The following is a 26,186-nucleotide window of genomic DNA, read 5'->3' as shown; positions in this document are numbered from 1 at the left end:
GGAGAAGGCACCTAACTGAAATCTCTCCTCATGGAACAAATCAAAGTGTGCTATCTTCAATCAGCATGGATTCCAAAAAAAATGGGTTACACAATATTTCACTTCTCATAGGAAGTAAAAAACTGACTTTTTAGTCTTTATTCCACAAAGTTGAAAATGCAGTTGAAACGTGTTATATCACTACGTGGAGTATACTCACAGATGAAAATAATTTAGACAAGATAAGGGGTTTTATTAACTTGATATGTGAAAAGTGGTGGCATTCCAGTAAAACATTTTCATTTGTTTCGAGTGGGTAGAGTGATAAAACTGTCATCTATTGGATATTCATTGAACTACATGAACAAATTAGGGCTGTTATGTACACATCCCAGTCATCAAGATAGTAACAACTTTTAATCCCATAAAAGTTCAAGATACAAAACCCGTTTATATCTTTCCCAATTCTGAAATTTTTAATGTAGTAAAGACCTAGGTCTACTAAGGCCACTTGTAAAACAGTAGTCCATCTTTTTAAATTACTTCAAAATCCTTCAATGAAACTGAAACTTGTTTTGTAGACTGTAACTATATACTTTATTGTACACTCATGTACCATTCATTTGGTATTGATATACCTGCAATGTAAGGCTGTTACAGCAACAATAGCATTAGAGCGAACATACAATAAAAGCTGCATGTGCATACAACAGCAGAGAGTGTATTTCAATCCTGTATAAACATTAAGTTCAACAAAATGAACACACAAATATGTACATATATGATGACAATGCTGTAAGCAACTAAGAAACATCCTAAAACACTATAACCTAGAGTTATTTGCTAGGCAAATATGGTATCAGGTCGTTTCATTTTAAGTTCTCCATTTCCGAGTGGAAAACTATGAAATCGTACTACCTCATCTATGAGCAATTTATTTACATGTACAGCATTCATAGCATAGCATTCACTGTAGCATTTCTCTCCTAATTCATTGCAGTATTTCACAAATGGATTCTCAAACTCAAAAGTCCCGGGTTTGCAGACATAAAGGCCCTACGGATACAGCCTATGACAATGAAGGCCTGCCAATATCCACAAAGAGAGCAGGTTATTATTAACATCACCATCTTCTGCGAAAGCGTGCCCGGCCCTGAAGAAGCACCTTCGAGTCTGCACAAGGTGATTGTCGCCCGTGCGACAATCAGAGCTGGTTCATTCTAGCCGCCTTCGTCTAGGTTCGCCTGGTTCTGAAGTCTTCCGGGACGACCCCAAACCCCCACAGTGACCAGGAAGCCGACAAAGATTCCCTCGGGAATGGCACGAGTTTGGGGAGGAGCTAAGCAGACCCTAAGGACTCAGGCCAGGCCGGAGGCCAAGGCGAGGCCCGGGACGCCCTTGGAGGTTAATCCTCTCGAGACTAAGGGCTGCGGGGCGCTTGGGGGCGGCACTGAGGTGAGGCGTGGCAGAAGACCGGGGTGACCTTTCCTCCGGGGGTTCCCAGGTTCGAGACGGTCCTTAAAGGACCTCAGCAGGATACGACACCCATCCCATGAGGCCCCACGGGAACCCGCTACTCACCCAGGAGCAGAAACAGCGGGAGCAAATGCCCTCAGCCGGCCTCGCACAGGAAGGAAATGCAGCCTGGGAGAGAACGCTTCCGGCGGGAGCCCCGACCCACTCGCTCGCAAGGAGCATGCGCGACCCGCGGTCGCCGGCGAGAATGCGGTGTGCTCCCAGGGTTAGAAATGGTGAGCGAGAGCAAATTCGCGCACCCGATGCTTGCTTAACCTGCTACCTGCCGGACGGAGACTTTCTGCGAAGCCGGCGTGTCTGCCAGCAGCACTCGCTGAGGCTCTGAGTGTAACAGACACCACATTTGGGAAGGCGCTTATCACAGAAAGTCCCTGCCCTTCTCGCGGGCTCCGGGCGCAACCCTGACAAATCGGGCAGCCTTCTTGAGAGTGCAGAAATGCTCTGCGTACCCAGCAAAGACATTCTCTCCTTCCCACCACTCTGCAAACCCTCACGCCGCGGCTTTATGTCTGTACTTTAGCCAAAACGCAGAAGCTCATGGCCACCTCCCACACCTCACCCCTCATCCCTCACCACCTGCCTTTCAATTCTAGGGTGAGCTCGCCCTCCTCCCCCGTCTCTGTGCTGACAAACACCTGAGGGTGGCGCCTGACAAATCTATCCGCGAAAAGATTTAGCAGCCCACGCCAGCAGGCCCAGTAGTTGGGACGGAATAGGGCAACTGGCAACAGATTTTGCATTTTGGTGATTTCCCTTTTTCTTTTACCCGTTTCCCTTTCCAGAACGAGCGACGTGACATAAGAGGTCCCAAGGGAGCAAACCTGAAAGCCAGAACCTCCTGAATACACAGACTGCCAGGGGGCCAGATGATGTTAGACACTCCGAAGATATAAGAAGCATCACTTCCTTCAGATAGAGTCGGTGAGACTATGATGTAATGAGAGTTCTCCCTGTGTTCCTCAGGAAGGCAGTTTGTGCCTTTCTACTTGAGGCATCATCTTTGATGGCTAAACAATTCTGCAACTTGGCCAGCGCAGTGGCTCACGCCTGTAATCCCAACACTTTGGGAGGCCGAGGCGAGAGGATCACTTGAGGTCAGGAATTCGAGACCAGTCTGGACAACATAATGAGAATTCGTCACTACAAAAAACAAACAAACAAACAAAAACCTAAAAATTAGCTGGATTTGGTGGCGCATGTCTGTAGTCCCAGCTATTTGGGAGGCTGAGGTAGGAGAATCGCTTGAGCCCGGGAGATCAAGGCTGCAGTGATCAAGCCACTCCACTCCAGCCTGGGGGTCAGAGCAAGCCCCTGTCTCAATAATAATAACAGTTTTGCAGCCTGATTGTAAATGAATGTTACTAGTTACAAACTTGTAATAATGTGGTGAAGATAATACCTAGTGAATGTCTGCTGGGGTGGGGCAATATGCTGCCATGTGCTTTATATGCATAACCTAAATACCCCAAAATCCTCTAAAATAGCTATTATTTTCTCCGTTTTTACTAATGAGCAAATTTTAAAGCTTAGAGAAACTTTTCTAAGTTCATATACTTAGGAAATAAAGGCAACAATTTCATTGAGACACAGATCTGCCTAATTCAAACCTTGTACTTTACATTTTCTCTTTGAGATGGTAATTTAATACGAGCTAAACTTTAAAATCTAGTTGAAAGTAAGACCATGAAATGCCAAAATCACAAGGCTTTAAAGGAAGGGATGAAAGGGATGCATGAATGTTGAAAACTGTGATTAAGTTCATGGACAGGAATCAGAATGGAATTTAATACTGTAAATGGTTCATGTTTTATACCCATGCCTTTTTAGTATTTAAGGCTTTTATGTATGTGCATGCCTACATTCCTAATTTTAAAAAAAATTGATGTGAAGCTAGGTTTGGGATTGCTAGACTAATTATTTAGAGAGATAGACCTTTGAGAATAACAGGAAGATTATGAGACCAGGACAATGTTCATTAAAAACAAACAACAACAATGAAAAAAAAACAAAAACAAAAACAGAGGCTATCAGTGCTCGGCAGACTTTCAAGAGACTCTCCACTGGGTCGTTGGATGATCCCAAGTTGAATCATTGCTTGGGAGGCTCATGGGCACATGGTTTGACAGGACTAAAAGGGAATGGCCACTAAAGGAAAGAAACAGGTTTTGTGCCCCAATAGGGTAATTATACCCACTGGTAAGGAAAATGAGCTGAGAAATTCAAGGTGGTAATGGATTTTCATTCATTTGCTGAGTGAAATTGGTTCAACTAAGAGCCTCACCCGCCCTCCTCTAAGGACCAGGGTGACCAGCCTACCCAGTTTCAGTTTGCATGAGACTAAAAGGTTTGCTGGGATATAAGACTGGCTGAGAAAGTCTCAGGCAAATCATGAGTCACTCTACTAAAGACATCCTAAATGAATTCTACAATGAAATGGAGTTCCCAATATGGTTACATTTAGTTTCAATTCATCTGCCTAATATCTGAGGGATGATTGTGCAGGAAAGGAAACTCTTGAATAAAGTCATCAAGGCTGACAGTAAAGAGTCCACAAGCTCGAAAAGTGCTACACCTCACTCACTCCCTTTCCAGTGGTTCAGCTGTAAACCAAATGCCTACACCTGTGTGTTTTGGACCTAATATTTTCATTTAGCGAATCCTTAAGAAAGCTTCCATGTCTGGGCCTAAGACATGAAGTACATTCATTTTCAGCAATCATCAAATCAATGAGGTTCTTCCAGAATAGAGCAGAGTGAACATATGCTTTTCATACCGGGATAGCTTTATATAATCCCTGGCAACACAAATACCATATTTGGCCCACAGTAGGGGCTCAATAAATAATTCATTATATATAATATTAATCAGGAAATTAGAGCAGATTGTAGACTTTCTAGGCCTTTGCTCTTTGTTAGAATCAAGATATTAAAAACAATTATTACTTTATTGTAGAAAGTTTTTGGGTTTTGTGTGTGTGTGTGTTTTCTTTATCAATACCTCTTAAAATAGTTATGGCAGTTCTTCCCTGCCATAAAATTGTACTTAATTTTCCATTTTTGTTATTAAATGGAGTGTAGCCAGTTTGCTCTGCAACCAAAGTTAATGCACCAGATACTTGGTGGGAAGAAATAATTCTTTAGATTAGGTATTCTCGGCTGGGCTCAATGGCTCACACCTGTAATCCCAGCACTTTGGGAGGCCGAGGTGGGTGAATCACCTGAGGTCAGGAGTTCAAGACCAGCCTGGCCAACATGATGAAACCTTGTTTCTACTGAAAAAAAAATACAAAAATTAGCTGGGTGTGTTGGCAGGTGCCTGTAATCCCAATTACTTGGGAGGCTGAGGCAGGAGAATCTCTTGAACCTGGAAGGCAGAGGTTGCAGTGAGCTGAGATCATGCCACTGCACTGCAGCCTGGGCAACAGAGTGAGATTCAATCTCAAAAAGTAAATAAATAAATAAAAATAAATAAAATAAAATTAGGTGTTCTCAAATTTCATTGTATATGGATTAATTTGTACAACTTGACAAAATGCAGATTTCTGGCTCCCAGTCTTCAGAGACTCCCATTCAACTGCTCTAGGTTTTGACCTAGAAATCTGCATTTTAAAATAAGCATCTGGGCTCTATGCCATGTGAGGATGCAAGAAGGTGTCTGTCTGCAAGCCAGGAAGGGTACCCTCACCAGACACAGCTTATGCCAGTATATTGGATATCCCAGCCTCCAGAACTGGGAGAAATACATTTCTATTGTTTAAGACTATCAGTAAATCAGTAAACAAACATCTGAGCTGATTGGGATATAGGTAGTTTTAGAACATATTTTGAGAAACTCTGCCCTAGTGAATGAAGACTGTAGATGTATTTTTGCAAAAATCTCCATCACCTCAACCTAAAAGGCCTATCTGGTCATCTGAACCTTTAACCCAACTGGAATACATCAAGAAATCAAGGCAAGGAAGCCTCATGACGAGATTCAGGATAGAACCCCTTTGGAAGGAAAAACAAATCTGAAATCTTTGAATAAGTAAACACAGTAAACCTGACTCTATTCATTGCTCATTAGAAGTAATTCACTTGACAGTGATTTAAAAAGGATAGAACTTCAACAAATACATAAAATTTTGTAGCAGTAATTATGCCAGTATAAGTCACTTGGTTACCTTGGTTCTTTTAAAAATATCATAAAAGGATAATTTCAATTGTTATTTTTTAAGTTTTTAAATCATGTCTTCTGAATCATATGAACCATTATTTTGATAAGGTAAATGAAGTAGAATGGGTGGAGAAAGAAAAGTAAAGCAAGAATATGAAGCTATACCTGAAGCTGTACTTGAAGCTACAATAGACAGAATAATATAGAACACAATGGAGTAACTATTCAGCCATTTTAAAAAATGAGATCCTGTCATTTGCAACAACATGGACAGAACTGTAGGAGATTATATTAAGTGAAATAAGCCAGGCACAGAAAGACAAACTTTGCATGTTCTCACTCATTTGTGGGAGCTAAAAATTAAAAAAGTTGAACTCATGGAGATAGAGGGTAGAATGATGGTTATCGGGGGCTGGGAAGAATAGTGGTGGGGGTAGGAGGGAAGTGAGAATGGTAATGGGTACAAAAATATAGTTAGATGGAACAAATAAGATCTAGTATTTGATGACAGCAGGATGACTATAGTCAACAATAATTTAGTGTGCATTTTTAAATAACTAAAAGGGTATAATTGGAATGTTTGTAACAAAGAAATGATAAATGTTTGAGGTAATGGATACCTTATTTACTCTGATGTGATTACAACGCATTGTATCCCTGTATCAACATATATCATGTACCCCATAGATACACACACCTACTGTGTACCCATAAACTTGTTTTGAAAATTAAAAAAAGCTAAACTAAAAAATAATAATAAGAAATAAGATAGAATCAAGGAAAAAATAATGGAAATTTAAAATTTCAAAAGATTGGAAGTAGTAGAAAGAATTGATAACTCCATTCTGTAAAAAGGAGAGAACTAGAAAAAAAAAAGACAACAGCAAAGTTCAAAGAACATATTGCTATAAATCTACCTTCCATACTTTTATGTTTTTAAACTTTACACATAATTTTAAATGAGTATCTATAAAAAGAAGTTATATATAATTTTCTTGTGCTATCAGGGTAGTACTAATCCACAATCTGCATTTCTACATAACCTTTTTCTTAAACAGCATTGCCAAGTGTACTTTTTAAAAACTTCTACCACAAAATGTTTTCTAGAACTTGGAAATTTACAATCCACAATATTTTATTTAACTTCAATACAGTACTGTTCAAATGATACTATCTGTGAAAAATCGGGATTGAGCAAAACCAGAATTGCTTCAGATATCTAACCCTACTATATAGCCTCATTAGCAGAAGTTTTAAGGCATAGATGAAAGAGTGATCTCCCTAGGATTCAACTGGCACCTTCATAATGCCCCTGCCTATGGTTTCTTAAATGGGGAGGAGGTGGGAAGGATTGGGTAAGAATAACAAAGATATAAATGCATTAGTTAAAATAGAAGAAACAATAGTTGAAATGTTAATTCTCAATTCCTGTAACAACAGATTGATAGATGATGCATAAAACAAGACCAGATGCTGTGGTTTTCAGGATGCACTTGGCTTCCCATCCTTTATAACCCAGAGCAATTTTTGCTGTAAGTAGGTCACTTGCCTGCTCTCATTTACCTGATTCTAGGAAAAGGCCCTTGAAAGTATTTAGAAAATAATAGGTACCAGTACTTAATGTTTTAAAAATTAAGATTGCATAAAACCTTCCTTCTCCCACCCATTTCTCTAATAGCCAGAATAACTGATAACCTTGAAGAATATGTGAAACTAAAATGAACAAAATAATTTGAGATCTTTTATCTTCTAAGCACAAGTACACTGAATTCTGTGTCCATTCTTTTAGTTCCTGTAATTCACTTTGCTTAGCACTGGCATAGTACTCAGCTCACAGAATTATAGCTGAAGTCTTTATTCTCCTATAAGATATTATCATCTTGAAAAAAGAGGATGCCTAGGACATAGGAGAGGCTTAACAAGATTTAACCTGACCAGAGAGAAAAGAGGATGCCTAGGACATAGGAGAGGTATAGATTTAACCTTACTAAAGAGAAAAAAAAAAAAGGGAAGGGGGAGGAAAGACAAATGGTCCAAAGGTATGACATACGATTCAAACCATTTTACTGACGATAATTTTATGATTGCCCTATCCTGATGTGTCCATCAGAAACTGTCCAATCGGGGGAGTCTTCGTATCTATAGGGTGTAAAAATGTGGACTTTTACAGACCTGGGTTTGAATTTAAGATCTGCTGTTTACCGACTCTGTTACTTTGGACAAATTACTTATGCTCTCAAGCCTCAGTTTCCTTATATTTAATGTGGAAACAGTAACAGTACACATGCCATGGATTTGCACTAAGAAACAAATGAGACAATACGTGCAAAGTACTGCGCTCAATGCCTGGCACTTAGCAAGTACTCAGTAAACATGCTGGTGTAATACCCCAGATGATATTTTCATTATACGACGAGGTGATATTCTCTCATTCCTAGATTCTGTAAGGACAATGATCTTTTCATATCTCCCCTGTGTTTGCATGAGGACCTTACCTCTCCAGTTTTCAACCATGGCATCTTGTCTGAAATGTTTATCTTCTCTGACTTGTGAAGAGGCTGTGCCTCTCTGTCCCGCTGACCTCTTGGTTCTCACGTTCCTATTCTTAATACACCTCTCTGGCTGAGTCTTACTGATCAGTAGTCTATAAAACATTTATGATAGTTATATAAAACCTGTAAGATTTCATCCTTGTGACCCAAATATAATTAAGTTTAACATATTTATTGATCCATGAAAATAACTGTATGGATATTTCTCAGTTCACTGAAGACCATCATTAATATTAGCTGTTATTCCCATCTGTCAAGTAACAACCATTTATTGAGTGTACATTCTTTGCTTTTATGAATTTCTAAAGATTGAAACATCTTATAAAAATGCAAGTCCTCATATAGCTGTTGATTTTAAGTTAGAGGTTTGCCCTATATTTCATTCCTTCATTTGTTGCTTGCTTTTCCTTACTTAGATTGCTGAGTGGATTTTGCACAAGAAAAAGAAGTTAATTTAGTAGATGAAAGTGAGATGCTGAACAAGCCTTGAGATTTGAGAAGTCAATACTTTGCATGTCTTATCTTTTCTCTGCAAATCACAACCTTCCTATTAACCTCAGGGACAACCACAGCATCAGAGCTATTATTCTACATATAAAATTTAATTTATTTGTGCACAACACTTTTTTTTTTTAACTTTTAGAGATGGGGTCTTGCTCTGTTGCCCAGGTTGGAGTGCAGTGACTGGATCATAGCTCACTGCAGCCTCAAACTCCTGGGCTTATTAAGCAATCCTCCCAACTTGGCCTCCCAAAGCATTGGGATTACAGGCAGGAGCCACCATGCCCGGCCAAATACCAACACTTTTTTTTTTTTTTAATTTACTATGGGTAATTCATAGAAACATTCCCAAAGTTGAAGGAGCTTTACTGAGCAAAAGAAATGATATATCCTGTTCAGACACTGAATGTATTTTTTCCAAAGGCCAGGGCAAAGCTGGCTGATTTTAAGTGTTTTAGGTTGAAATATCTACTAGGTCTTCTTTCACCTAGAGGGGCCCAGCAGCAGTTCACTGGCAATCTGATGTTAAAAATCTCCCTTCTTCCTCTTTTATTGTCATTGTTTCTGGAACCAGAAAACAGCAGCAGCAACAACAACAACAAAGGGGGAAAAAATCAAATAACTTGTTTTACAGAAGTACAGGAAACTAAGTATACTAAATTGGCAGGGATGAAAGTCTCATTCAACTTCAAAATAGTATACCTGATAGATTTTCACAAACCTTTCTACTTTCTAGCCTGCTGCTTATTCAGTTGAAATACCAGCAATTCTGAAACCTTTGAATGCCCAAGTAAGGCCTAGTGCTAGAGGCATGCCCCCACCCATTTCTTTATGCCTTCTGAGTTTTCAAGTTAATGAGAGATCAGAAAAGGGGAGAGTAAAGGAGAGTAGACAAACAGGCTGACTCCCTAGTCATGTTTTCTTCTTCTATAGTGTTTTGTAAAAAGCTGAAGAAATGCTAATAATTCTTAGCTGGCTAAAAGCAGCTTTAGAATTCTGTCCAGATATTGTTGAACCTCTGGCTGGACCGTGTGCCACCTTCCACATTACAGTCCCTCCATCACTTAATCCTACTTATGTTATATAAACTAGCTTTCCATATACAGTGTCCTCACAGGCTAGTGTTTAAGAAACCTCTTCTGTCCTTCTCTCACCCCTTCCTTGGGACCCTTGGAAATAAACAGGTGAAGGAGTTTAAATGAATGATGTCTGAAGCCATGAAATACAGTGATTGTATTTTGTCTTGTTTTTGATAACTAATCATATTTCTTCAGTTTAATCAATCGTAAGGATTTGCAGCACCTGAACGCACACTCATAGGCCAAAAAGAGAAGACAACTAAAAGTCTTTCTAGTGGTACCCATTTCCTCCTCATTCTACGGGAAGATGGGGTCCATGACACTTCATTTTAAAGATCATTCTCAAAATCTATTTCTGAACCCAACACAGGAAATTTATCAAGCATAGAGTGCCAGGGAGGTGAAGAACAAATATAGTCTCTGCCAAAGTAGTTTGAAGCATGCAGGATGCAGATTATGGCTGTTTTATTCAGTATTTAATATACTATTATTTACTGTTACGAAATATGATACTGTTTATATAATGTCATAATGCTAAATAATAATTTAATAAAATTCTGTTTCAGTATTTATGCAGTATTTGAGGAATTCTAAATTATGACAGTACTCAATGAGAGGTGCCAGCTCTTTGGCCTGTCACATGTCAGGTAGCCTTTCTGGGTTTCCTCCTCTGAAATGAAAATACAGGTATACCTCATTTTATTATGCTTCCCTTTATTGTGCTTTGCAGATATTATGATTTTTGCAAATGGCAGGTGTGTGGCAACCCTGCATCTAGCCAGTGTGTCAGTGCCATTTTTCCAACAGCATGTACTCACTTCGTGTCTCTGTGTCTCATTTTGGTAATTCTTGCAATATTTCAAACATTTAAATTATTACATCTGTTATGGTGATCTGTGATCAGTGGATCTTTGATGTTACTATTGTAACATCTGGGCACCACAGACCACAGCCATGTAAGGCAGTGAAATTAATAAATGTTGTGTTCTGACTGCTCTACCAACCAGTCAGTCTCCTATCCCTATCCCTCTCCTCAGGGCTTGCTTTTCCCTGAGACACAACAATATTGAAATGAGACCAGTTAATAACCCTACAGTGGCCTTTAAATGTTTAAGTAAAAGGAAGAGTCACACATCTCTCACTTTAAATCAAAAGCTAGAAATGATTAAGCTTAGTGAAAAAAGGTTTGTTGAAAGCTGAAATACACCAAAAGCTAGGTCTCTTGAGTCAGACAATTAACCAAGTGATGAATGTAAAGGAAAAGTGGTTTTTTGTTTGTTTGTTTGTTTATTGGTTTTAAGAGACTGGGTCTTACTCTGTTGCCCAGGCTTGAGGGCAGTGGCATGATCATAGCTCACTGCAGCCTCAAACTCCCAGGCTCAAGCAATCCTCCCACCTCAGCCTCCAAAGTAGCTGGGACTACAGGTTCACACCACTGAGCCTGGCTAATTTTTTTTTGTTTTTTGCAGAGATGGGATCTCATTTTATTGCCCAGGCTGGTTTCAAACTCCTGGTCTCAAGCATCCTCCCATATTGGCCTCCCAAAATGTTGGAATTACAGGCATCAGCAACTGTTCCTGACCTAGAAAAGTTCTTAAAGGAAATTCAAAGTGCTGCTCCAGTGAATAGATGCATGATAAGAAAGCAAAAACAGCCTAATGGCTGACATGGAGAAAGTTTTGAATGGTCTGGGTAGAAGATCTAACCAACCACATTCCTACAATTTAATTCAGAGCAAGTCCCTCTCTTCAGTTCTGTGAAGGTTAAGAGAGGCAAGGAAGCTGCAGAAGAAGGATTTGAAGCCAGCAGAAGTTAGTTCATGAGGTTTGAGGAAGGAAGCTATCTTCATAACATGTAAGTACAAGGTGAAGCAGCAAGTGCTAATGGAGAAGCTGCAGTAATTTACTCAGAAGATCTAGCTAAGATGATTGATGAAGGTGGCTACACTAAACACAGACTTTCAGTGTAGACAGAACAGCCTTATTGGAAGAAAATGCCATCTGGAACTTTTATAGCTAGCAAAGAAAAGTTGATGCCTGGCTTTAAAGCTTCAAAAACAGGCTGACTCTCTTGTTAGGAGCTAATACAACTGATGACTTTAAGTTGAAACCATTGCTCATTGGTCATTCTGAAAATCCTAGGGCCCTAAGAGTTACTCTGTATCTACTCTGCCTGTGCTTTATAAATGGAACAACAAAACTGGGATGACAGCACATCTTTTTACAGCATGGTTTTCTGAATATTTTAAGTTCACTATTGAGAACTACTGTTCAGAAATAAATGATTCATTTCAAAATGTTAACTGCTCATTGACAATGCACTTAGTCACTCAAGAGCTCTGATGGAGATGTATAACAGAATGTTGTTTACATGCCTAACACACCATCCGTTCTGCAGTCCATGGATCAAAGAGTAATTTCAATTTTCAAGTCTTACTATTTAAGAAATACATTTTATAAGGCTATAGCTACCATAGATAGTGATTCTGCTGATGGGGAATCTGGGGAAAGTAAATTGAGAACCTTCTGGAAGGGATTCATTATTTTATTTATTTATTATTTATTTATTTATTTATTTATTTATTTATTTATTTATTTATTTGAGACGGAGTCTTACTCTGTCACCCAGGCTGAAGTGTAGTGGCGTGATCTCGGCTCATTATAACCTCTGCATCCCGGATTCAAGCAAGTCTCCTGCCTCAGCCTCCCGAGTAGCTGGGACTACAGGCATCTGCCACCATGCCCAGCTAATTTTTGTATTTTAGTAGAGATGGGGTTTCACCGTGTTGGGCAAGATGGTCTCGATCTCCTGACCTCGTGATCCACTGGCCTCAGCTTCCCAAAGTGCTGGGATTATAGGCGTGAGCCACCTCTCCTGGCCAGGATTCATCATTCTAAATGCCATTGAGAACATTCATAATTCATGGGAGGTAAAAATATTAACATTAACAAGTGTTTGGAAGAAGTTGGTCCAACCCTCCTACATGATTTCTAGGAGTTCAAGACTTTAGTGAAGAAGTCACTGCAGATGTGGTATAAATAGCAAGAGAACTAAAATTAGAAGTGGAGTCTGAAGATGGGACTGAATTGCTGCCATCCCCTGATAAAACTTGAACAGATGAGCTACTTCTTATGAATGAGCAAAGAAAGTGGTTCCTTGAGATGGAATCTACACCTGGTGAAGATAATGTGAACATTGTTGAAATAACAAGGGATTTAGAATATTATATCAACTTAGTTGATAAAGCAGTGGCAGTGTTGAGAAAATTTACTGCAATCTTGAAAGAATTCTACTGTGGGTGAATGCTATCAAACAGCATCACATACTGCAGAGAAATATTTTCTGAAAGGAAGGATCAAATGTTGCCTCTACCCCCAACCCTCCACATATGATGAGTGGGGAATAACAGTAGGACACTGGGCCTAAAGAAAAATAATGCCCTTCATTTGTGGAAGGATCGGCTGACTATTAAGAATGTTGCCAAGGCTTGCAAATGTCAGAAAGCAAATGCAAGCAGCATGAAATAGCAGTAAAGTAAGGGCCAGATCAAAAGCTGAAAAAGGAAGTATGGTTAATATAAATACATCCTATCTTTCACACCAATCATGATTTTTCAGAATATGAGCTCATGAACAACTGAAGAAGATTCTTTTCTGCTTTATTACCAACTTTCTTGCTTTATTCTCTTACAAATTCCGCATTTTCTTGAATTTTGCCAATGGAGGTTTTACCTAACATGGCACCTTTTAGGAATGTAATCATCCCCACTCTCAATTGGTGAGAAATTACTGTAACAAATTCTGAAACACTTACATAGATTCTTATGAATCATGTTATGTTTTTTTCCCCCTGTCTTATGGTGCTGAATGAATCATGTTTAATTGAGAATTAGCTAAGGGGAAGAGTAGAGCAGTAAGGACATAGATTTATCTCTATTTATATTTTCATTTACTACTTTTATCAAGAATAATAGCATTTTACCTCTTTTTTGTTGGTTTTTAAATACCACTCTCTGGAAAGTAAATTCAGGAATAATAAACTCCTTACCTATTCAGCATAATCCAATTTATTGTTAATTCCATTGTCTATTAACATAGTAAATAGTGTGTTGGCTTGTAACACTTTTCTCATAGAAGTAACAAACCAACCTCAAACTTAAGAATAATAAGGCAAGGCTGGGCACAGTGGCTCACGCCTGTAATCCCAGCACTTTGGGAGGCCGAGGTGGATGGATCACCAAGTCAGGAGATTGAGACCATCCTGGCTAACATGGTGAAACCCTGTCTCTACTAAAAATACAAAAAAACTAGCCAGGCATGGTGGCGGGTGTCTGTGGTCCCAGCTACTTGGTGGCAGGTGCCTGTGGTCCCAACTGCTCGGGAGGCTGAGGCAGGAGAATAGCGTGAACCCGGGAGGCGGAACTTGCAGTGAGCCAAGATCACACCACTGCACTCCAGCCTGGGTGACAGAGCGAGATTCCATCTCAAAAACAAAAAAAAAAAAAAAAAAAAAAAAAAGAATAAGGTACATGCCTCTTTTTTTTCTTGAGAAAGACACCTGTTCCAGTGGATGGAAATGGCTAGGGAAAATCTATATCTATGTCTAGAAAGATATAATTTCAACAAATCACAGACTCTCAGGATTAAAAGGAATACTGAATGTTATTGAGTCTTCAACCAAAGGCAGTTTGGATTAGAAAGAATGTTTGCTGTGGAATTAGAGGTCCTGGATCAAATCACAGCTTTACCACTTAATGACTGCACATTTTGGGTGACTTATTTAACCCCTCTGAGCCTTGGTTTTCTCATCTATAAAATAGGGATAGTGTCTACGTTATAGAGTTGGTGAGAAGATTGGAGATACGCTACATAAAGGAACTAGGACGGACACCATAAACATTTTAGAAATGATTGTGTTTGTTGTCATCATAATTATCTCACCAAGTGGACACTGAACTAACTTAAACATTCTGGTGACATAGGATTCACGAACTGCTCCAGTTGCCATCTCATGTTCAGAGAACCCTTCAGTGTTACATCTTCCCTTTACTGAGCCTAAATATTTTCCCCTAGAACTTTTATCCATTATTCTCATTCTTGCCAGTGAGGCTACACAGATTAAGTCTATGTGACTAAATTAAGTGTGAAACTAGAATGGAATATATGCGTCAAGAGTGGTGTGACCAGTGTAGATACTATATATTTATCATCACAATTTAGGATCGAACTATCTTCCTTTTGCTAGTAACCACCCTTTTGATACCTATTGAATTTGTTGTTCATAAAGCCTATTCTTCACTAGAATTTGGGTCCTGCATGCTGTACCAGTCACAATTTTGAGGGAGAGACTCAAGTGCAGAGCCTTACAATTTAATTTGTGTCATATTTATCAATAAATGTTAAATTCCTTATGATACAACAAATATAATTTGGCTCTTTAATCAGTTATAATGTCATAGGGCATACCCATAAGTTAATGTGACTGACAGGAGGTTAAGAACCTGGTGCATTTTATTTAACACTTTATATAGTATTTAATATATGCCAGCTACTGTTCTAGGTGCTTTACATATATCAACTCATATAATTCTCATAACAAACCTGTGTAGTAAGTACTATAATTATCCTCAGGTAAGGAAATTGAGGCACGGAGAAGTTAAGTAACTCTTTCAAGGTCAAATAGTAAGTACTAAAGCCAGGATTAGACCGAGGCTATCTAATTTTAGAACCTGTATTCATACTCATTATGCCCTGTTCCCAAAATTTTCTGTTACATAGATTGTTGTGGCTTTTTTTTTTTTTTTTTTTTTTTAGACAGGGTCTCGCTCTCTCACCTAGGCTGGAGTACAGTGACAGTGACCACTGCAACCTCCACCTCCCAGGCTCAAGCGATCCTCCTGCTTCAGCACCCCCACACCAGGCAACATAACAAGACCCCCATCTCTACAAAAAATTAAAAAAGAATTGTCAGGGTATGGTGACCCATGCATGTAGTCCCAGCTACTTGGAAAGCTGAGGTGGGATGATCGCTTGAACCCAGGAGTTTGAGGCTGCAGCGGGCCATAACTGTATCATTGCACTCCAGCCTGGGCAACAGAGTGAGATCCTATCTCAGAAAAAAACAAAAACAAAAAAACATGGCTGCAGTGGGCCGTGTTTGTGTGGGTCTGTTTCTAGGCTGTTGATTCTGTTCCACTCATCTTAAGTGTCTATCGTTTCACCAATACTAGATTATGTTGTTTAATCTAGCTTTATAGTACAACTTAAAATCAGGTAGTTTCATTCTTCAACCTTATTTTTCTTTTTCAAACATTTTGATTTTTCTAATTATTTTAGATTGCTATATTAATTTTAGAATAAGCTTGCTGTATTTTAAATTTTAAAATTATAATTTGTATAAATTTTTAAAATACAATTTAAAATTTTATTAATTTTAGAATCAGCTTGCTATATTTTAAAATTTTGTTTTGTGAATTCTGTTGAGATATTTAGTGGAATTGAATTAAACCATAGATTAGTTTGATGGGTTGAGTCTTCAGTTTTCTTTCCTTCCAGAGATTGGAGTCTTGCTATGTTACCCAGGCTGCAGTGCAGTGGCTATTCACAGGCATGATCCTGCTACTGATCAGCATGGGAATTGTGACCTGCTCCCTTTTTTACCTGGGCTGGTCCACCCCTCCTTAGGCAACCTGGAGTACCCCCCTCAGGAGGTCGCCATATTGATGGCAAACTTAGTGCCAACATCCAAGCAGCATAGCGAACTACAGCCCAGAGCTCCTGGGCTCAAGCACTTCTCCTTCCTCAGACTCCTGAGTACCTGGTATTTTTCCAGTTCTGAACATAGTATATCTCTCCATTTATTTATAGTTAGATCTTCTTTGATTGCTTTCATTAATGTTTTGTAGTTTTCAGCATACATATTCTATTAATGTTTTGTTAAATTTGTACCTTAGTATTTCAATATTTTTGGAGCTATTGTAAATGGTATTGTTTAAAAAATACTAGTTTCTAGTTGTTCATTGCTGGTATATGGATGTAAAATGTTGTGTGTGTGTTTACCTTTTGTCCTATGACTTTACTAAAGTCAGTTCTAGGAGTTTTTTTAAAATCACTTATTTGGTTTTCTATGTAAACAATCATGTCATCTGCAAATAGACATTTTTATTTCTTCCTTCCCTATCAGTATGTCTTTTATCTTCTTGCCTTATTACACTGAATAAAATTCCAATATAATGTCAAATAGCAATGGTGAGTGAAGACATTCTTACCTTGTTCCTGACCTTAAGGGGTAGAATTCAGTCTTTCACCACATGTAATACGATATTAGATGTTGGCTTTTTGTACATAACCTTTATGAGGTTGTGGAAATCCCCTTCTACCCTCGTCTGCTGAGAATTTTTTTTTTTTTAATCTGAATGGATGTTGAAATCTGTCAAATTTTCTTCCTTTCCTTTCCTTTCCTTTCTTTCCTTTCTCTCTCCTTCCTTCCTTTCTTCCTTCTTTCTTTCTTTTTTCTTTTTTTTTTTTTTGATGGAGTCTCACTCTGTCGCCCAGGCTGGAGTGCAGTGGCACAATCTTGGCTCACTGCACCCTCCACCTCTGAGGTTCAAGCAATTCTGCTTCAACCTTCTGAGTAGCTGGGACTACAGGCATGCGCCACCACACCTGGCTAATTTTTGTATTTTTTGTAGAGATAGGGTTTCACCATGTTGGCCAGACTGGTCTCGAACTCGTGACCTCAGGTGATCTGCCCACCTTAGCCTCCCAAAGTGCTGGGATTACAGGCATGAGCCACCAAGAGTGACCTGTTAAATGCTTTTTATGTATCAAATGACATGATCATGTAGCTTTTCCTCTTTAGTAATACGGTGGATTACATTGATTGATCTTTAGAATATTGATCCAGCTTTGCATTTTCAAGATAAACCTCATTTTGGCATGGTATATAATATTTTTATATACTGCTGGATTCAATTTGTTAATATTTTGTTGAAGATTTTTGTGTCAAAATCCAAGGCAGATATTGGTGTATAGTTTTTTCTTGTTCTGTCTTTGTCTGGCTTTGGTATCAGAACAATGCTGGTTTTATAAAAATAAATTGGTAAATGTTCCCTCCTCTTCTATTTTCTGGAAAGAATTTGTGTAGAATTGGTATTAATTCACCTTTAAATGATTGATAGAATTTGACAGTGTAACCATCTGGGCTTGGAAAAATTTTTTGAGAGGTTTTAAACTAAATTCAATTTCTTTACAGGTATAGGATTCATCAGGTTATTTAAATTTGCTTATGTGAGCTTTGGTGGTTTGATTTTGAGGAATTAGTCTTTCACATAGGTTGTCATATTTATGTGTGTTGAGTTGTTCATAGTATTTCCTTATTTTTAGAATACCATTGCATTTGTAGTGATATCTTCTCTTTCATTCCTGATATGGTAAGTTGTGTCTTTTCTTTGTAATCTTGCAAGAGATTTGTGAATTTCACTGGTCTTAAAGAACCAGTTTTTTGTTTCATTAATTTTTCTCTATCGATTTTCTGTTTTCAATTTCATTCATTTCTGCTCCTAGCTTTTAAAAATTTTCTTCCTTCTGCTTGATTTGGGTTTATTTTATTATTATTAACTTTTTAGCTTCTTAAAGATCAGTGACATGAGATCTTTCTTCTTTTTTAATGTTAATATTTCATGTTATAAATATAAATTTCCCTCTAAGCATTGCTTTAGCTGAATCCCATTCCACAAATTTTCATATGTTGTGTTTTCATTTTCATTCAGTTCAAAATATTTTTTCCTTTTGGCTTCCTCTTTGACCCATGGATTACTTAGAAGTATAATGTTTATAAATGTTTGGAGATTTTACTTTTACTTCTAAGTTTATTGTATTATGACTGGAGAGCATATTTTATATGATTTCAATTCTTTTTTAGGCTGGATTATGTTTTGATGAATGTGCCATGTACATTTAAAAGAGTATGTATTCTGCTATTGTTGAATGGAGTATTTTATAAATATCTATTAGGTACAGTTGGGTTGATGGTATGGTTCAATTTTTCTATATTTTTGCAGATTTTCTGTTTACTACTTCCATCCATCCCTGAAAGAGGAGTATTGGTGTTTCCAAATATAATTGTGGATTTGTCTGTTTCTCTTTTCAGTTCTATCAGGTTATAATTCACACATCTTATAATGCCCTTCTTTATCTCCAGTAATTTTCTTTGCTCTGAAGTCTACTTTGTCTGATATTAATATAACTATTCTCGCTTCCTTTTGGTTAGTGTTCGCATGGCATATATTTTTCTATTTTTAACATACCTATATAAATGTATTTTGAATTGAGTTCTTTTTTACAACACATACATAGCTCAGTCATGTTTTTGCATACATTTTACCAGTCTGTTTTAGTGGGTATATTTAGGTTTTTTCTCACGTAATGTAATAATTGATATATTCAGATTTAGGCCTGCCGTTTTATTTATTTGTTTTCTATTTGTTTCCTTTTATTTTCTTTCATGTATCTGTTTTCTCTTTCCTACCTTCTTTTGGGGCGTTTGTATATGTTTTAAAATTCCATATTTTTGTTAGTTTTTGACTATATGTTCTTTTTAAAAAAGTTTTTAATGATTGAGATCAAAATATGAATATTTAATTTTACACAACCTACTTAGAATCAATATTTTAACACTTCAAGGGGGATATAGAAATGTTATAATCATTTAGCTCCCATTACCTTTCCCTCTTTATGTTGTAGTTGTCTTATGTATTGCATTTACATACACTGAAAACCCCATTAATGTTATCAGTTCTGCTTTCAAACATGAAACAAATTTTAAGGAACTTAAGAGGTGAATTGTTTATTTTATTTACCATTTCTGTTTTTCCTTCTTTATTCCTTGCTTTTGTTTTGTTTTGTTTTGTTTAGAGTCAGGGTCTTGCTCTGTCACCAAGGCTGGAGAGCATTGGCACAATCATAGCCCACTGTAACCTCAAATTCCTGGACTAGAAGTGATCCTCCTACCTCAGCTTCCAAGTTGCTAAGACTACCACCATGTCTGGCTCCTCCTTTATTCTTGATGTTTCAGGTTACCTTATGATGTCATTTCTGTCTGTCTGAAGAAGTTCCATTCGTAATTCTTTAGAGCAGGTATGCTGACAACAAATTATCTTTGTTTTCCTCCCCCAAAAATGTGTTTATTTCAAATTTAATCATGAAGGATATTTGTGCTAAATATAGAATTCTGGGTTGACAGGTTTTTATTTTTAGCCCTTTAAGTTGTTCTACTTCATTCCATCCTCCATGGTTTCTGATGAGAAATCTACAGACATTCACGTTGCTTTTCCCCTGTAAATAATGTATCATTTTTTTCTACCGGCTTTCAATAATTTTTCTTGTTTCAGTTTTTAGCAGCTTGATTATGATGTGTTTGGGTATGAATTTCTTTGGTTATACCCTGTTTGGTGTTCTCTGAGTTTCTTGAATCTGTAAGTTATGTTTTTCACCAAATTTAAGAAATTTTTATTCTTTCAAATATTTGTTACTACATTGTATTCTTTCCTCTCTTCTTCTGGATCTCCAATATCGTAAATGTTAGATCTTTTGGTATTGTCCCACCAGTCCCTCAGGCACAGCTTTTTTTCCTCAATATTTTTTCTCTCCATTGTTCACATTGGATAATTTCTGTTGCCTCATCTTCAAATTCACCGACTATTTCCTCTCTCATCTCCATTCTGTAATTGAGCCCATACAATTAGTTCTTTATTTGTTATTATATTTTTTAGTTCTGAATTTCAATTTCATTGTTTTTTTAAATTTTTTTTTGCATTTCTTTCAGGAACTTTTTTATCTTACGATCTGGTACACTTTTCTAATAACTGTTTTAAAGCTATAGTCAGCTAATTCCAGCATCTGTAGCATCCTGGCATTGTCTCTATTGTCTTTTCTTATGTGAGTTGAGATTTTCCTGGTTCTCTTACACTGAATAGTTTTGAATTGTATCCCAGACATTTAATATATTATAAGACTCTGGGCCGGGCGCAGTGGCTCACGCCTGTAATCCCAGCACTTTGGGAGGCCAAGGCTGGCGGATCACGAGGTCAGGAGATCGAGACCATCCTGGCTAACACGGTGAAACCCCATCTCTACTAAAAATACAAAAAATTAGCCGGGCGTGGTGGCGGGCGCCTGTAGTCCCAGCTACCGGGAGGCCGAGGCAGGAGAATGGTGTGAACCCGGGAGGCGGAGCTTGCAGTGAGCCGAGATCGCGCCACCGCACTCCAGCCTGGGAGACAAAGTGAGACTCCTTCTCAAAAAAAAAAAAAAAAAAAGACTCTGGGTTTTGTTTAAATCATATGGAGAATACTGATATTTTTGTTTTAGCAGGTAATAGATCTGTTTTGGTTCAAGCCAAAAGTTCCAACCAACCTTCTGTCAGTTGTAGTTTCAATGTCAATTCCATTTTCAAAAAGAATATTTTGCTTTCCATGCTATTTAGATCTATCCTCTATGTGTACTACCAGTCAGTAGTGGTAGGGTGATGGAATTGTGTGTCCTTTAGTTCAGTCTCAAAGTCTTTTTGGTACCTATGCTGTTTGCGATCAGATCCATCCTTGTGCAACTTGAAGGTGAGTCTAGGAGGTTATAATCAACTTAACTGCTACTTCCCTGAGTTCCTCCCTCTTCATGGTCTCTAGTACTTTCTTATTCCTAGGACTTCCTCTTTCAGTCCCACAGCCAGAAATCTAGTGCTTTAGTTACCCTACTGTGTGGTATGTACTTTCTGGTACTACACTATGTCCAGGGCTCAGCAGTGGAAGGACAGAGAAGTAAAAATCAACTGGTGTTTATCCCACCCTCCTGAGGCCCCAACTTCTCCACAGAAGAAGGTTCTCCTCCCTCAGAGATATTGGAGCCTGTGGCCACCTGCTGACATTGCAGTCATTACCACTGCTTGGTTAGCAGGATTTCTAGGGGCTTGAGGCACTAGAGAATGGAGAACAAAAGAAAAGAAATTAGCAGATTTCTCCCACACTCTCTGAGTATTAGGAGATGCTTTTCCTGCTCCTTGAGCCAGAACTAGAGGGCTTCTCCTGGGGCTCTGTCTGTCTGTGCCTATTCTGAGTTTCACACTGCCTTATTTCTAGACTGAGGTTCTGATAGGGAAAAAACAAAAATAGAAAACTCACTGCTTGTTCAGTAGTACTTTAAATTCTAGTCTTTTTCCCCAATTCACTTGCTACTTTTTATCTTCCAGTGTCCTCAAGTAGCTGCTTCATGCATTCTATCTAGGTTTTATAACTATATTTAATGATAAAGACAGGGTGGGCTGGGCGCAGTGGCTCACGCCTGTAATCCCAACAGTTTAGAAGGCCAAGGTGGTTGGATCACCTGAGGTCAGAACTTCAAGACTAGCCTGGTCAACATGGTGAAACCCAGTCTCTACTAAAAATACAACAATTAACTGGGCGCGATGGTGCACACCTGTAGCCTCAGATTGTGGCACTGCAGTCCAACCTGGGTGACAGAGTGAGACTCTGTCTCAAAAAAAAAAAGACAGGATGGAGTGTGCTTACTCCATCTTGCCTAGAGCTGTAATGGAACATTGTTTTTAAATGGCTGTTATGGATTGAATGTTTTTGTCTCCTTAAAATGCACAAGTTGAAGCCCTAACCCTGAATGTAGTGGTATTTAGCAATGGGGCCTTTGGGAGGTAATTAGGATTAGATGAGGTCATGAGAGTGGGGCATCATGATGGGATTAGTGCCCTTATAAGAGGAGCCATCAGAGAGCTCATTCATATTCTCTCTCTCTCTCTCTCTCTCTCTCTCCCCCCACCCCTCTCCCCTGCCCCTCCTTTTTGTGAAGACATAGAAAGAAGGCAGCTGTCTGCAAGCCAGAAAGAGAGGCTTCACCAGGAATTAAATCAGCTGGCACCTTGATTTGGGATTTCCCAGCCTCTCAAACTGTGAGAAAGTAGATTTCTGCTGTTTTCGCCATCCAGTCTATGGTATTTTGTTTTGGCACCTTGAGCAGACGAAGACAATTGCCAACATATTTATGAAAAAATTCTTGGTACTACATATTGCGTCATTCTTCCCAAATCAATCACTACTTTTCCTCATAATTCTACCTGTACATGTTTTCTTCAAGATTTATAACAAATTATACTTAGCTGAATTTCTAGACAGAAATAGAAACAAATCCCCCAAAACTAGATGGGTAGCTTTAGAGATCCAATAATTCTGTGTCATGTAGTTGTAACACTTCAAATATATATATTTTTATATGTCTTTTTTGAATTAACTTATTGCTTAATTGTTTGGTCTTCAGTCACCTTGACTAAATTTGCCTGATGTTTCTCTGTAAATAATCTCAAGGCTAGGTGACCTAGGTCCTGTTTTGGGCCAATTATTTTTATTTTTATCTCTGAGAAGCTTGCCTCAAAGAGAACTTTTGGTTAGGAGCCAACAATCCATTTCTTTCACATACATCCTGTTAAACTCTAAGAAATGAGGATCGTATTGAATAAATATAAATGAGTAGAAGGAAGATAAAGCAATTTGCTTGTCTGCTGCAGATAGTAGTTTTAAATAAATTTTTACCTAATAATAAACCGAACATGAGTAATTCTTGACCATCAGAAGAGAAGGACAAGTCCTTATAATTGGAGTGGAACTGGACTAGAACTAGGCTATTGTCTCAAGTGGGACGAAGACTCTAGAATAGATCAGTGAGCTTTGTACCTAAGGCAATTTCATGTTATGCTCTATTGCTCTCCACCAGATGGATTTCTTTCTTTCTTCCCCCACACCCCAGTAATCTTTTCCATCTCATCTATTCCCTTTTCTTTTTCTCTTCCTCACAGTTTTTATATCTGTGAACCTAGATTAATCAGTAGATTTAAAGAAGTAGTGGGATTTAAAGAAACTGCTCATCCTTGATCCTTTTTAAAAATCTGTCAACACCTCCCATCTTTTCCTTGTATGCTGCCTTCCTGTTCCTGTTCCACCTTTCCATGTTGTCCTTCACTTCATGGCCAGGCTTTAGCCCTGCCAGTAGTGGCCAGAGACATGAATTAACTCTGTTTGAGTCACTTAGGAATAAAAAGATTATTACTGACCTCAATTCTAGAATAAAAATACTGTGGTTTTTCTCTCCCACACTATAATTTTACTAAAACATTACATAGTTCCAGAGTTAATCAGGATACTCTGTGAAATTAAACCTTAATTGTGATTTGGCTACTTCCTTCTTAGGGAAAATTAAAAGAGAAATATTAGAAAATGATAATTTCAGGCTGGATGCAGTGGCTTATGCCTATAATCCCAACACTTTGGGATGACAAGGTGGGAAGATTGCTTGAAGCCAAAGGTTTGAGGCCAGCCTGGGCAACATACTGAGACCCTGTCTCTAAAAATAAAAGTAAAAAAATTAGCCGGGTGTTGTGGTGTGCCCCTGTAGTCCCAGCTACTTGAAGGCTGAGGTGGGAGGATCACTTGAGCCCAGGAGGTTGAGGCTGCAGTGAACCATGATTGTGCCATTACACTCCAGCCTAGGTGACAGAGTGAGACCCTGTCTCTGAAAAAGAAAAAAGAAAATGATAATTTCATCAGAACTTGTTTGAAAGAGAAACATTAGTTTCTTGAACAAAATTAGGAGTGCACATTTGAGGGAATTTTGGTTATTTCTACTGCAACTGAGGAAACAGGTATGTTACTATGTTTGATTTGTAATTAACAAGGCTTCATATCCCTTTTTTCCCCCACTTCAGGGAACAGAATATTTCTTAAGTTTGACATTTCCTCTCTTGATGTTCCCTCTGGAAAACATAAAATATAAATAGTGATTAAGGTCTTTCCAGATAATGTCCTGTACCAAAGTGTAGAAAGAACATACATAATGTCCCACACGAAAGCGTAGAAAGAACATAACATGACATCATAATGTAAAGTAATATATGATGATATTTTTATCTCAGGGCTATATTATATCCAGCTGATAAGTTTTATTTGTATGTTTGTTTATAATTGAAAAAGCATATAGTCTTTTAGTCATGGAGCGTATCAAACTTAACTGAGCATCTCTCTGATACTTAAAAATACTGCTAGCATTATGAGATGCTTCCACTGAAGTGAAAGCTAAGATGTAGTTAGGAGTTGTCAAGCTTTACACTAGAGCCTATATGAAGTTTTGATTCTAAATGTTACTGTACCTTCTGACAACTGTGAGTGAATGAACCTGGTTCTTGGGGAGCCCGTTCTGGTTTTCTCTTTGCACAGTTAAGCTGGGACTAGCATCATTCTAGTTTGCAGGCGACATTCTCTGGGAAGCTGGTCTACGGGGGAGCTGACATCTTCTGAACCTAGTCCCCACAGAGAACTTCGAATGAGTGGAATCAAGAGGTTACGTGCATTCTTGCTCATGTCATAATGCTGGACATGTGACTTCAGAGAAGCATGTGCCAGGTCAATATGATTGAGCTGTTCCCACAATACAAAGCCTTGACCATAGATCGATTCAGAGGCAAATGCAGCCTTCTTAGACTCTCAACCGAAACATTGGTGTGACATAGAATTATAATAAAAGATATACAATTATTTCAAAAGTACTGTTTTACTGGGATATCTCAAAGCTAAGAAAATCTTTATTTTCTTATCTCCTATCTTTTATTTGATGATAGTTATTCATCGCTCATTCAGCCTTTACTGAAAGCTTATCATGTATCTAACAATATGCCAGGTGTCAGAGAGGGCAGCAAAGAGAGTACAATTGAGTTAGACAGAGTACCTGCACTCAATAATAATAACAACTAACACTTATATAGTGCTTTCTGTGTGCCAGGCTTGTCCTAAGTGATTTTACACGCATACACCCTCATTCAATCCTTATAAAAACCCAATGAGAGGCCGGGTGCGGTGGTTCATGCCTGTAATCCCAGCAACTTTGAGAGGGTAAGGCGAGCAGATCACTTGAGGTCAGGAGTTCGAGATCACCCTGGCCAACATGGTGAAACCCCATCTCTACTAAAAATATAAAAATTAACCGGGCATTGTGGCAGGTGCCTGTAATCCTAGCTACTCAAGAGGCTGAGACAGGGAAATCGCTTGAACCTGGTAGGGGGATGTTGCAGCTTGCTGAGATCGTGCTACTACACTCCAGCCTGAGCAACAGAGTGAGACTCCATCTCAAAAAAAAAAAAAAAAAAAATTAAAAACCCAAAGAGATGGCTACTATTATCATCTCCATTTTACAGATGAGGACCTGGGTACATAGAGATTAAGTAACTTGCCAAAGATCTCACAACTGGTAAGTGGCAGAGCAAAATTTGAAAACAAACCATCTTGTTCCAGAAACTGTACTTTTAACTTCATGATAAATAGCTTCCTGAGGAATTT

At 38.3% G+C, this 26,186-nt stretch overlaps 1 protein-coding gene and 1 long non-coding RNA gene across 7 annotated transcripts in view; one reads left to right on the top strand and one right to left on the bottom strand.

The window, feature by feature from the left end:
* LOC105480864 (ATPase family AAA domain containing 1) overlaps positions 1-25,143 on the bottom strand; it is an 86,833-nt gene extending 61,690 nt beyond the window's left edge. For 2 of the 5 annotated variants that reach the window (XR_011607757.1, XM_011740060.3), the window contains exon 1: positions 25,004-25,143. The gene's annotated coding sequence lies outside the window, so the exon portion shown is untranslated. The other 3 variants (XM_011740087.3, XM_011740069.3, XM_011740073.3) reach the window with 3 other exon arrangements.
* LOC105480890 (uncharacterized) lies at positions 1,589-25,039 on the top strand. 2 transcript variants are annotated; one of them, XR_011607759.1, is made up of 4 exons: positions 1,589-1,730; positions 2,298-2,436; positions 11,272-11,656; positions 22,657-25,039. It is a non-coding gene; the product is annotated as an uncharacterized lncRNA (long non-coding RNA). The 2 variants fall into 2 exon arrangements; XR_011607758.1 differs by lacking the exon at positions 11,272-11,656 and having other exon boundaries at positions 1,592-1,730.
* Positions 25,144-26,186: the final 1,043 nt, after the last annotated feature.

Source organism: Macaca nemestrina, chromosome 9 (genome assembly GCF_043159975.1).
Source record: "Macaca nemestrina isolate mMacNem1 chromosome 9, mMacNem.hap1, whole genome shotgun sequence".
Taxonomy (NCBI): domain Eukaryota; kingdom Metazoa; phylum Chordata; class Mammalia; order Primates; family Cercopithecidae; genus Macaca; species Macaca nemestrina.
This window is presented reverse-complemented; position numbering and strand designations above follow the sequence as displayed.